General features: G+C 47.2%; 1 protein-coding gene across 4 annotated transcripts in view; it reads right to left on the minus strand.

The window, feature by feature from the left end:
• Nucleotides 1-12,250, minus strand: part of LOC117354356 (myeloid differentiation primary response protein MyD88-like) — a 128,130-nt gene that overhangs the window by 39,390 nt on the left and 76,490 nt on the right. Inside the window, exon 1 of one of the 4 annotated variants that reach the window (XM_033931731.1) lies at nucleotides 11,504-11,759. The exons of the other annotated variants lie outside the window; for them this stretch is intronic. The gene's annotated coding sequence lies outside the window, so the exon portion shown is untranslated. Of the gene's footprint in view, nucleotides 1-11,503; nucleotides 11,760-12,250 lie in introns of those variants that run through there. 4 annotated transcript variants of the gene reach the window in all.

Genomic DNA, 12,250 nt, shown 5'->3' on the forward strand with positions numbered 1-12,250 from the left:
ACCGGCTGGAACCGGTTTAGCGGCTGCATTAAAGGCAACGCTAAGTTATGAGAATCTTTCCCTTAGTCCAGTGATTTTCAACTTTTTTTGTTCTATATTTTTCCGATGGAACAAAAAACAACAACAAAAAAAAAAAAACCCAGGCCGCTCAATGGTATAAATTGATAGCTGGACTTATAAAAAAGACACCAAAAACTGGTCTTAAGGACATTTGGAGCATTGAGATTAAGCATGAAATTTCTGCGTCTCAATGGCCATGAATTTGGTCTTGGAGAATGAGATGTACAGTGCCTGCATCTATGAGACAAACTTGGTGGGTTTTTGGGGGTTTTTTTTGTTACATAGAGCATTATGGATCCCTCTTCGTTACAAAAGTTGGATAGCTCTAAGTTTAATAGATGTTGGCATTGTCATCTTGAACCAGGGACTTTAGATCATTTATTGCTCTATTGTCCATTTATTATGGCTTTTTGGAAATCAATTTGGAGCCAAATTAATAGTTTGTTAGAAAACCCGGTGGCATTGACCTATGATACTATATTATTTGGCATGTCAATGAGGGCAAAGAGTCAGATATCTTCAAATAATAATAATTTATTGCTTATATAATGACAGGGGTTGCCATACAACAAATTGGAAGAACTGGAAGACTGAATTATAATTTTTGGTGGAACTCACTGTGCCGTATATATCAATGGAGAGAGCAATAGCTACACAGCAGGGATATTTAAGGAAGTTTCAAGATGTGTGGGAGCCGTTAACAAAATATTGTAACGAATAGATGCCATTTTCCCCTCAAATTTATTAGTTCAATTGGGGGAGGGGGGTTATTTTTAATATAGCATCTAATATATAGGAAGGATAGGAAAAAAAAAAAAAGAAATTTTGTCATATGATATTTACATTTCATATTTGTAATGAAAGGGTGGGGAAGGAAGGGAAATAATGTTATGTAAATGGAATTATTGATGATTATTAAGTGTTATATTTATTGCTAAAATGTTTCAATTTACTGTCACACTTATTGTAAGATCTAAAATGAATAAAGATTTTTTTTAAAAACAAACAAACAAGCAACAAAGTGGAAAATCACTGGACTAAGGCCCCCTTATATCAAGCCGTGTTAGGGTTTTTATTGCCGGCCGCAGCGGTAAAAACTCCAACACTCATGAGCTTGATAAAGGGGGGCTTAAGTGTATAGCCCTCGATGGAGGCTGCCCTGACTTTGTTGGCTGGGCTGAGAACTTTTCGGCGGCCCCCCCCCCCCCCCCCCCCCCCCCCGTGTATACGAGTACACTGTTTTATCATTTTATGCAAGTAGTCCATAGTTTGTTATTGGGACAGACATGGGGGAAGCCACTGTTTGCCCTAGATCGGTAGCATGGAATTGTGCTACTATTTGGGGTTTTGCCAGGTACTAGTGACCTAGACTGACCACCGTGAAGATGGGATACTGGGCTAGATGGACCATTGGTCTGACCCAGAAAAGTTATTCTGATGTTCTTACACCTGTGGGGGTCCTTCATGTTAGCAGGGTACAGGTGGGGCAGCCTTGTGAGCTCCTCGTGCCTTACTGTGTGACTTGTGCATGGTACAGTGATGGTTCCCCCCCCCCCCCCCCTCCACCTATGTTAAGACATGAGCAGTTCAATGGATTGGAGTCACACCCTGCCTGTGTCTGGTGATTAAACATGAGTGTTGCAGTTTCACACAGGGTGGCTGTGGAAGGCTCTCAAGTTTCCAAAAAATAAAAAATTCTTATACCGCTCAAACTTCTGAGCGGTGTACAATTAAAAATTTTACAGCATTCAGAAACAACACTGGGGGGGGGAGGTGATGGTGGTATTTGAACATGTGCCTCCTGCAGCAGAGACACAGGAGCACTAGGGCCTCAAATTTCTCAGGGGGAGTAGTTGGGCTCCCTCCTGATGGGCATGCTCTTATCTCTTGTCCCTCTCTTCTGCCTCTGTCACTACCTCCTCCTCCTCTCTCTCTGTACCTTTCTCCCTTCTTCTCTATCTCTCTTTCTGTACTCCTCTTCTCTCTACTTCTAAATCTCTCCTCTCACACTCTCCCAGTGGCATAGCAAGGGAGGTTGGCACCCGGACGTAGAGAATGACACGGTGACAAAATTCATCACCGTTCCCGTCCCCGCGGATAACCAAGGGAAGCCATCTTCATGTCATTCTTTAAGGAGAGAGGGAAGAATCAGAGTATGAATGGCCACAACCACTGACCCACAAGCTTTGCTTTGAAGAATGCTGGTGTAGAAGGACTGAGGTTGAAATAGACACTAAAAAATGACATGGGATTATTTCCCACGGTTATCCGCAGGGACAGGAATGGTGATGAATTTTGTCACCGTGTCATTCTCTACCCGGTGGTGCCTGGCATTGCCGCACCTTGCACCCCCCCCCCACCCCTATGCACCTCTTCAAATGTTCGCCAGTGTGAGCGCCATCTTACACCTGCTGCTTGAGCCAGTCTCAGCTCCCTTCTGATGTCACATCCTGGTCCCGTGACCAGGAAGTGACATCAGAAGGGAGCTGAGGCTGACGTGAGCAGCAGGTGGAAGATGCCTTGCACCCCCCCACACCCCCATGCACCTCTTCAAATGTTTGCCAGCATCTTCCACCTATTGCTTGAGTCAGCCCAGAGGGCCAATGAGGCATCGGGAGAGGACCTGGAAGATCTACGGAGTCCAGGGGAGACTCAGGGAAAGACCTGGACAGGAGTGAATAAAGTGTTTAATGTTTTAACCATGTTGCAGGTGCCTGAGTATGATATGTGACGGGTACTAAATGCTCAGCCCGGTCACATGATGAGAACCCCATTACTATTTTAGTCATCACCATTCACTCCAGAAGTGCATTCTACAGTACCTAGTGGTGTATTGTACCAAGGAAAAGATAACATGTTACTATAATGTTTTAGAAATATTTTGATGCTTGTAAATAAGTATTGAAAATAATTAAGAACTTTTAGTTGTAACAATGCACTATTTTAACCAGTTTTGGTACTTTAACTTGCTGTTTCATTACAAGTAAAAAAGTCTAGCATCTCTCCCCCAATCTTTCCCTTCCCTGGTCTGGCATCTCTCTCTTCCCTCTTCCCTAGTCTTCCTCCTCCACCCACCCACCCCCACCCCTCCACAGGTTGCCTCCAGCTGGCCACAGAGTTCTCCTTCTACTGCATCCCACCAATGCAGAAACAAGAAGATACGTTAAGAGGCAATTGTATACAGCACAGAGAAGGTCTCAAGGCCAGACAGAGGAAGCCTATCTTAATTGCTGTTAGCTATGGAAAGAAAGTTTTGAGGACTACCTGGAAGGGAAAATGCCAGATATATGGCTTAGGGAGAGACAGAACCCGTGGAAGGGAAGAGAAACTGGTGGGTGGGGGGAAGGAAGAGAATGTGGAGAAACTGGATCCATGGAGGCAGGGATGGAGAAAAACCAAACCCGTAGAGGGAAAGAGAGAGGTAGCGATCTGGAGGTGGGGGAAAGAGAGAGACCAGACTTGCTCTAGAGCAGGGGTGCCAAACTCAATCACATAAGGGGACAAAATCTAAAACATAGACTGTCGTGGGCCAAATTTTTTATTAAGATTCTTAGGGGTCCTTTTATTAAGGTACGCTAACTGATTTAGCGCATGCTAAATGCGCACCTTAATAAAAAGACTCCTTAGTCTTAGTAGAAGAATAGGGTTACAACTTCTCCAACCCCACGCCAGCTCTGTGATGTAAACAAAATTAATAAAAAAAAGACTTGTCCTCTCTCTTTTAGGTCCTAGTTCACGCTTGCTGTCTAACACCAGCTCTGGCAGGATACACATTTCAAATCTGACATATTGTAATCACAAAACAGAAAATAAAATTATTTTTCTACCTTTTGTTGTCTGCTCATTATTCAAATCATGTTGGTCCCAGGCTCTGGTTGTCTTCTGATAACTTGCTTGTCAGGGTCTCCTGCCCATTTGTGGTTTTCTTCTTTCTCTGTGATAACCATCCATCTTCCATCTCTGTCCTCCCTTTCCATTTCTCTTCCCTCCCCTGAAGGTCTGGCATTGCTCCTTTTTTCCATCTCCATTGCCGCAAATGCAGCAATGGACCCCACCATCTCCTGATCCACGATCTCTCCTTTTCTCAACTACCCTTTCATCTAAAATCTCTCCCTCCTTCCCCATCACCCCAGGATCCATCTCTCCCTTTCTATTCCCAACTACCCTCCAATCTATCCCCCCTCCACACTATCTCGTGTCCAACTTCTCTCCCTTTCTGTTCCTTCCCTCCCTCCATTCCATTGTCTACCATCTCTCTTCCTCTCCTCTGTTTTTAGACCCATTATTTCTTCCCCTCCCCCCCTCAGTCCAGCATATGTACGTCTCTTTGTACCCCTCCTTCCCTCCCTCCATGTGCTTCTACACCAGGGCCCGCCTACACCGCTGCAGCAGCCCCCCCCCCCCCCAAGGCCTGCATGTTTTCCTCCTTCTTTTTAGCATCCTCCAGCTTCCTGGTCTCACCTTCAAAACAGCCTGCAGAGGATTGTCAGTCGGCTGTAGTGAACCTAGCAGGCTGCCGTCGACCTCCAGAGCATGATCCCTCTGCCACAGTCCCACCCTTCCTCTGACGTACGGAACCATGGCAGAGGGAACATGTTGCGGAGGTCGACGGCAGCCTGCTAGGTTCACTACAGCTGACCGGCGATCCTCTGCAGGCTGCTTTAAAGGTGAGACCAGAAAGCTGGGAGAGAAATGGTGGACAATGGGATGGAAGGAGGAAAGGAACAGAGGGCATTTACTCGCGGGCCAAATCTAATTATCCTGAGGGCCAAATTTGGCCCGCGGACCTGAGTTTGACACCCCTGCTCTAGAGTGTAATAAACTAAGGTTCTGTTGATTTTAAGTAGATTCTCAAAGGTATGCATTTGGTGGCTACTATATGCTTGTCAATTTTTGGGAAGTTAACTTAAGATGAACGAGAAACAATTTTATCTGCATTTGTTCTGGAACATTTCCCCCCATCTAGATTAGTTAGATATATTCAGTGGTGTCTCCATATGTAGAGAACAGTGAATGTATGACAAAATGGTCAGATATGTTGCAAAGGCTTGATTATCAGTTTGCTTATCTAGAACAATTATGACATTCTCTTGGGCATTGTCAACTTATACATTAAAAATTATTATGTATTCCTTTTAATACAGGTGGTGTTAAGTACAGTAGCAACAGACTCACAACCAGCAGGCCCTAAAACACCTTAAAGATTTGAACAAGACTCCATTCACTTTGAACTACAACTGAAAGGGGTGTGAGCAGGGCCAGTATTAAGACATGTTGGGGCCTCCTCGGTGCTGTTCGTCTCTTGTGGTCTGCATGAGTGGAAACAGGAAATTGTGTTTTGCGGGGGGGGGGGGGGGGGGAGGGGGAGGGGAGACCACGGCAAAGGAACAGCACCGAGGAGGCCACAGGCAAAGCTAGAGAACCGCCGTCATACTCTTGCATTTTTACATGTGAGGGAGCTTCGGAACCGGGTGGGGAGAAGGGAAGGACATCCTGGCCCACAGGTTCCCCCTGGAGCTGTTTGCCCCCACCCCACCACTAACACCGGCCCTGGTTGTGAGCTAAATTCAAATAACAGTATGCATAATTTAGTTTATATAACACTGTACTCAATGGCCTCATATATTTTTTGCTATTTAAGAGCTTTTCAGAGCCCTTCTTGGCTTCTACCAAGATCACATATTCCCCTTGAGAACCAGCTAGGGCTTTTTGCTGTCAGTGGCTTTTCATTTCATCAATCTGTTGAGTCGGCCGGGGGGGAGGGGAGGGGGCTAGCTTTAAGCTGCAGGCTGTGTGAACTTCTTGCAGACAACTCTAGTAGCAAATACAGTCAAGGAACCGGGGTCAAGACTGCTGGGAGCCCTCATAGAACATTGCCAAATCCCTGAAATGAAAAGCCCTAATCTCAAGAAAGTAGATCACTATCCCCCCCCCCAACCACCACCACCACCATTTTCCCCTGCTTCCAACTAGAGAATGACACGGTGACAAAATTCATAACCGTTCCCGTCCCCGCGGATAACCGCGGGAAACCATCTTCACAGTGGCGTACCTAGGGGGGGGCGGGGGGGGCGAGCCGCCCCGGGTACCAGCCCTAAGGGGGTGTTCCCGGCCTTGCCGTTCAGTCCCCCGCCACCCCCGAAGGACCGCTCGCCCCCCTGGCCTCCCCGCACCACCTATGAACAGCCGCAGCAGGATCGCGAAGTCAGCGTCAGCATCCCTGCGCTGCTTCCTACGACGCGATCCCGCCCCTCCTCTGACGTCAGAGGAGGGGCGGGACCGTGGCGCAGGAAGCAGCAGGGATCGCTGACGCTGACTTCGCGATCCTGCTGCGGCTGTTCATAGGTGGTGCGGGGAGGCCAGGGGGGCGAGCGGTCCTTCGGGGGTGGCGGGGGACTGAACGGCAAGGCCGGGAACACCCCCTTAGGGCTGGTACCCGACGCTGACTTCGCGATCCTGCTGCGGCTGTTCATAGGTGGTGCGGGGAGGCCAGGGGGGCGAGCGGTCCTTCGGGGTGGGTCGGGGCATCAGGCCTTCAGGGTGGGGCGGGCGGGCAGGCAAGCAGGCTTTCAAGGGGGAGGGGGTGACAGGCAGGCAGGCAGGCCTTCAAGGGGGGACAGGCCTTCGGGGGGGGGGTGCAGACATTCAAGGGGTGCAGGCCTTCAAGGGGGGCAGGCAGGCCTTCAGGGGGGTGCAGACCTTCGGGGGGGGGGGTGTAGGCCTTTGGGGGGGTGCAGACCTTCAAGGGGGTGCAGGCCTTCAAGGGGGGAAAGGCAGGCAGGCCTTCAAGGGGGGGACAGGCCTACAAGGGGGGGGGGGACAGGCCTACAAGGGGGGGGACAGGCCTTCAAGGGGGGGTGCAGGCCTTCAAGGGGGGGTGCAGGCCTTCAAGGGGGGTGCAGGCCTTCAAGGGGGAGACAGGCCTTCAAGGGGGGGAAAGGCAGGCAGGCAGGCCTTAAAGGGGGGACAGGCCTACAAGGGGGTGGGACAGGCCTTCAAGGGGGGGACAGGCCTTCGGGGGGGTGCAGACCTTCAAGGGGGGAAAGGCAGGCAGGCCTACAAGGGGGGGGGACAGGCCTACAAGGGGGGGGGGACAGGCCTACAAGGGGGGGGACAGGCCTACAAGGGGGGGGACAGGCCTTCAAGGGGGGGGGCAGGCCTTCAAGGGGGGGGCAGGCCTTCAAGGGGGAGACAGGCCTTCAAGGGGGGGAAAGGCAGGCAGGCAGGCCTTAAAGGGGGGACAGGCCTACAAGGGGGTGGGACAGGCCTTCAAGGGGGGGACAGGCCTTCAAGGGAGTGCAGGCCTTCGGGGGGGGGTGCAGTCCTTCAGGGGTGGGGTTTAGGCCTTCAGAGGGGGACAGACCTTCGGGTGGGAGGTAAAGTCCTTCGGGGGGTGCAGGTCTTCAGGGGTGGGGTGTAGCCCTTCGGAGGGGGGACAGACCTTCGGGGGAGGGGGGTCCTGGTGTAAAAGTACACAGAGGGAGAGAGGGAAGGGGGGGTTCAAAGATACATGCATATGCCAGACTTTGGGGGTTAGAAATAATGGGTCTAAAAACAGAGGAGTGGGAGAGAGATGGTGCATAATGGGATTTAGGGAGGGAAGGAACAGAAAGGGAGAGAACTTGGAAACAGGGGATGGTGTGGAGGGGGGATAGAGATACTGGATAGGAGGATAGTTGGGAACAGAAAGGGAGAGATGGTGGATCCTGGGGTGGTGGGGAGTTGAGAAAAGGTGAATCTGTGGATGGAGACAAAAAAAAGGAAAGATGCCAGATCTCCGGGAGAGGGAAGGGAAACGGAAGGGGAGAACAGAGATGGCAGACGGATGGTTAGCACGGAGAAAGGAGACCCTGGCAAGCAAGACAACAAGAGCCTGGGACCAACAAGATTTGAATATTGATCAGAGAACAAAAGGTAGAAAAAATAATTTTATTTTCTGTTTTGTGATTACAATATGTTAGATTTGAAAAGTGTACATGAGACAGCTTGAAATGGGAACTTTTCTATTTTTGTGAATGGCAAGGCTGAGTTCAGTTAAAATATATGCTTTATAAGAAAATATAATAATGTGTTTTATAAAGTTTATAAGCATTGCTGGCATACTCGGTGAGGTGTTCCTAGTGTTGGTGGTGGTGGTAGCATGTCAGTGTGTTGAGAGGAAGAGGTAGTCTGGGAAATTCTGCTGAGCAAACTCTGGGCCCATTTCCACCCCCAGTTAGTCCACTCCACTCAACTGGTTCACACACTGAGTGGGTCTTTGGGTGTTATTTCTGGGTAGTTGTTTTAGAATCTCTTCCAGTGGTTTGTCAGTATCTCCTTCTGGTCCAAGGAAGGAAACTTTGTCAACCTTAGCATTGACCTTCAGAATATGTTTGTAACAGCGCTGCTTGTGTGGCATTAGGCTATGTAGTGATCGAAAGAAAAAAACAGACCTTTGCACATTTTTGCACTATATGGTGGGTGTATGAGGAGATTCATTTCCTACACAGTTAAGTCCATTTTTTCTACTGAATAATAGTATAGGTACAATGAAAGTAAATAGCAAAAATGTTTGAGTAGATAATTAAGGAAATCTTTTTCATATTGCTTGCTTATGGACTGGGAAAAAAGACTGTTCAAGCAAATGTCTCCAGAACTGCTTTAATGGAAAAATGTGATTTTTTTTTTTTAAGTACTTTGTGAAATTTATTGTTGTTGTGAAATTTATTGTTATACTTTGTTTAAACTTAAAAAGCGGTGTCATTAACAGTGAATCTAATCGAAAAATCGATTCAACAGGGTGAATCGGATCGAATGAAATATTTTTCTCTGAATCGGGCAGCACTATTGGCTACCATGAGAATGGGCTACTGGGCATGATGGACCATTGGTGTGACCCAGTTAGGCTATTCTTATGTTATGTTCTCATCTGTAGGGGCCTTTGTTTTCACTTCTTATTTTAATGTATTTTTTTCCTGGGAACTTATCAGTGTTTTTTTATAATGGGAACAAAAATGGAAGAGAATTAATGTGTGTGGAATGGGGGGGGGTAACTAATTTCTTCAGCTAAATAATTCAATCCACTTCAAACAGACATAGGAGAACTCACGCACCATTCACACACCCTCCAACCAAAAACGTCAAAAGAAAAAAACTGTTCGACAACCTCCTAGCCATTCGAGCTGCAACACTTGACCCCCAACTCTACAACCTATTGACCTCGACCACAAACTACAAAACCTTAAAAAAAGAAATAAAAACCCTTCTATTAAAAAAACACATAAAACCAAACTAACATAATCAGAACTGTCCCAAGCATCACCTGCAACTACTCCATATGTACTTCTGATGTCATGACAATTCAGACATAATTTATGTTATGTTATGTTTGGAATAATGGTTACATAAATGAGGTTCAATAAAAGAAAATTTTCTGTGGGAGCATTTGTTGGAACTTCTGTTATCCTGATTTCTTCTATCTGTGGGCTTTCTTTAGCTAACCTACTTATCTGGGGCTTTCCACTTCTGCAGCTGCCCTTTTCACGGTCCACTTTGCGCTTGCACTCTCTGGGGAGGGGGGGTTGGGTCTGGGCTTGGTGGGGTAGGTGTGTCTGGTAGTTTTGTCTGGGTGGTGGCTGGGTGTTTCTTGGGTGCTTGTTGTGCGGATTGGTGTGTCTGGTGAGCGGTCTGGGTGTTGTTGCTTGTGGGGGTTTTTTTCATTATAAAATATGGCTGAGGGTCTAGTCCGGCTTATTATTCTTGTGGGTTCTGGGGTGGGATTTGTTTGCTTGCCCCAAGTTTTGGCCTTTTGTTGTGTATTGCTATGCCTCTCATTGGCAATTTTCTCTTGGGAGAGGCTTGTTCATGCTTGTTGTTGCTGTTACTCTCATTCTGTGTTCTTTTTGATAATGTATAAGTTTCTGTACAGACCATGGTTGCTTGTCTGGACCTTTTGCCATTCTCAATAAAAATACTTTGGAAAAAAAAAAAAAAAAAAAAAAAGAAAATTTTCACTGCCTGTTTCTATTCTGACCATTTATTCCATTTCATGGTTATTGCAAAAAAAAAAAAAAAAAAAATTTTACATGAGGGGGGGGGGGGGTGTCAAAAAATGATGGGCCCCGGGTGCCACATACCCTAGGTACGCCACTGCATCTTCATGTCATTCTTTAAGGAGAGAGGGAAGAATCAGAATATGAATGGCCACAACCACTGACCCTCAAGCTTTGCGTTGAAGAATGCTGGTGTAGAAGGACCGAAGTTGAAACAGACACTACAGAATGACAGTCTCTGGTATCCAGAGCAGATATTGTGATGTCATAATGCCTCATTCCACCAGTGCCTAAGAGCCAATCACATCAGTGATGTCACAATGGCTTCATTATCCTTGGCTCACATAAGCACAGCCACTGACCCGCAAGCTTTGCTTTGAAGAATGCTGGTGTAGAAGGACCGAGGTTGAAATAGACACTAGAAAATGACATGGGATTATTTCCCGCTGTTATCCGCAGGGACGGAAACGGTGATGAATTTTGTCACCGTGTCATTCTCTACTTCCAACCTCACCTCCCCCCACATTTATCCTACCTCCTTGTCCAGGCAGTAATTGTATTAATTATATTATCCTACTTTTACTTAAATTTATTATAGTATTAGGCAATTTTTTTTTTCACTAGCATTTTTTTTGGGTGTTCTCGCTATACTTTTCCAGTACAGTAAAACCTTGGTTTGCGAGCTTAATTTGTTCCCGAAAACAGGTTTGTAATCCAAAACACTAGTATATCAAAACAAATTTCCCCCTAAGAAATAATGGAAACTCCACAACCCCAAAACTTTAATACAAAATACTGTATGTACTCGTACTGCAAGACCTCGCTTGTTTAGAACAGTCACTACACTCCTGGAGCGTCAGAGAGAGAGAAGAACCATCGGCTCAGTTGTGATGTGTGTATACTGTATGTACTTGTATTGCAAGACCTTGCTGGTATATCAAATTAAAATTTAATAAAATGTTTTGCTTGTCTTGTAAAACACTTGCAAACCAAGGGCTCCTTTTACGAAGCCACGTTAGCGGCTTTAGCGCGCGCAACTTTTAATCACGCGCTAACCCCCCACACTAGCCAAAAAAACTACCACCTGCTCAAGAGGAGGCAGTAGTGGCTAGCGCGGCCGGCAGTTACGCGAGTTAAACCGTTAACGCGCCTTCGTAAAAGGAGCCCTAAGTTACTCGCAATCCAAGGTTTTCCTGTACTTTCGCCTCGTGTTTTTCAATCATTCCGATTCCACACCCCCACAATCCTTGCTGTGAAACTATTACGTCCAACAGTCGCTTTGTGTGTTTTCTTGCATAATTTCTGTGCCCTTACTTTCAATTCCACAAACTATCGTTGCCCCTTTTTATAACTCGCTGGGTTTCAGCCTCATGCCTCCCTCTTTCCACTCTGCTAGCTCTGAGGTTACTTACTTTGAGCAGCCGTCGGATGATCCAGCCGGTCGCTGGGTAAACTCCCAACTTCACTCCTCGGCCCCAGTCTGACTTTTCCCAGTCAACACCAGGAAAAGAATTAATTTAAATAGGCAGCAACTACGGCAGATGCGTGCGATGGGAAATCACTTAGCCCCCCACATATTAATAGCAAGAGAGTCTTCTCAAAACCTTCTCCCTCCTCACCCTCTCTTCTTCCGGTAAAGTCTGCCGCTGTTCCTGCTACCTCCTCCCACCTCCTCCCTTCGTTGCACAACCAGGAAATAAACTCAAGAAAAGGCTGTGTTAGGAGCCCGAAACCCGTTCGGCAAAGAGCTCTGTCTGAGCAAGAATTGAACAGGTCCTAAAGTTCCACTGCCTGCAGCTCCTTCAGTAACAGTAAAGGGGAGAGAAGGAAGGAAGAAAGATGCATTTACACAGATCTCCTCAGCAAGCACATGACACCAAAGCTGCCAGCCCTGAGGCTCAAAACTTACAGTGCCTGTAAGATTAGGGTTACCAGATTTTCCTTCAGGGGGAAAATGCAGACCCATGGCCATGCCCCCTAGGACCGCCCAATTCTGCCTCTTTCCCGCCCTCCAGCCCCGCCCCCAGATGGCATCTGCGCAGGCGCGGACACTACGCAATGACATCATGCACACGTGCGATTATGTCAGGAAAAAGTGGACAAAGTGCTGGGTTTTGAAAAGCCATCCGGTCCCCCAGACATGCCCTCATAAAGAGGGA

The sequence above is a fragment of the Geotrypetes seraphini genome, chromosome 2 (genome assembly GCF_902459505.1).
Source record: "Geotrypetes seraphini chromosome 2, aGeoSer1.1, whole genome shotgun sequence".
Lineage (NCBI taxonomy): Eukaryota > Metazoa > Chordata > Amphibia > Gymnophiona > Dermophiidae > Geotrypetes > Geotrypetes seraphini.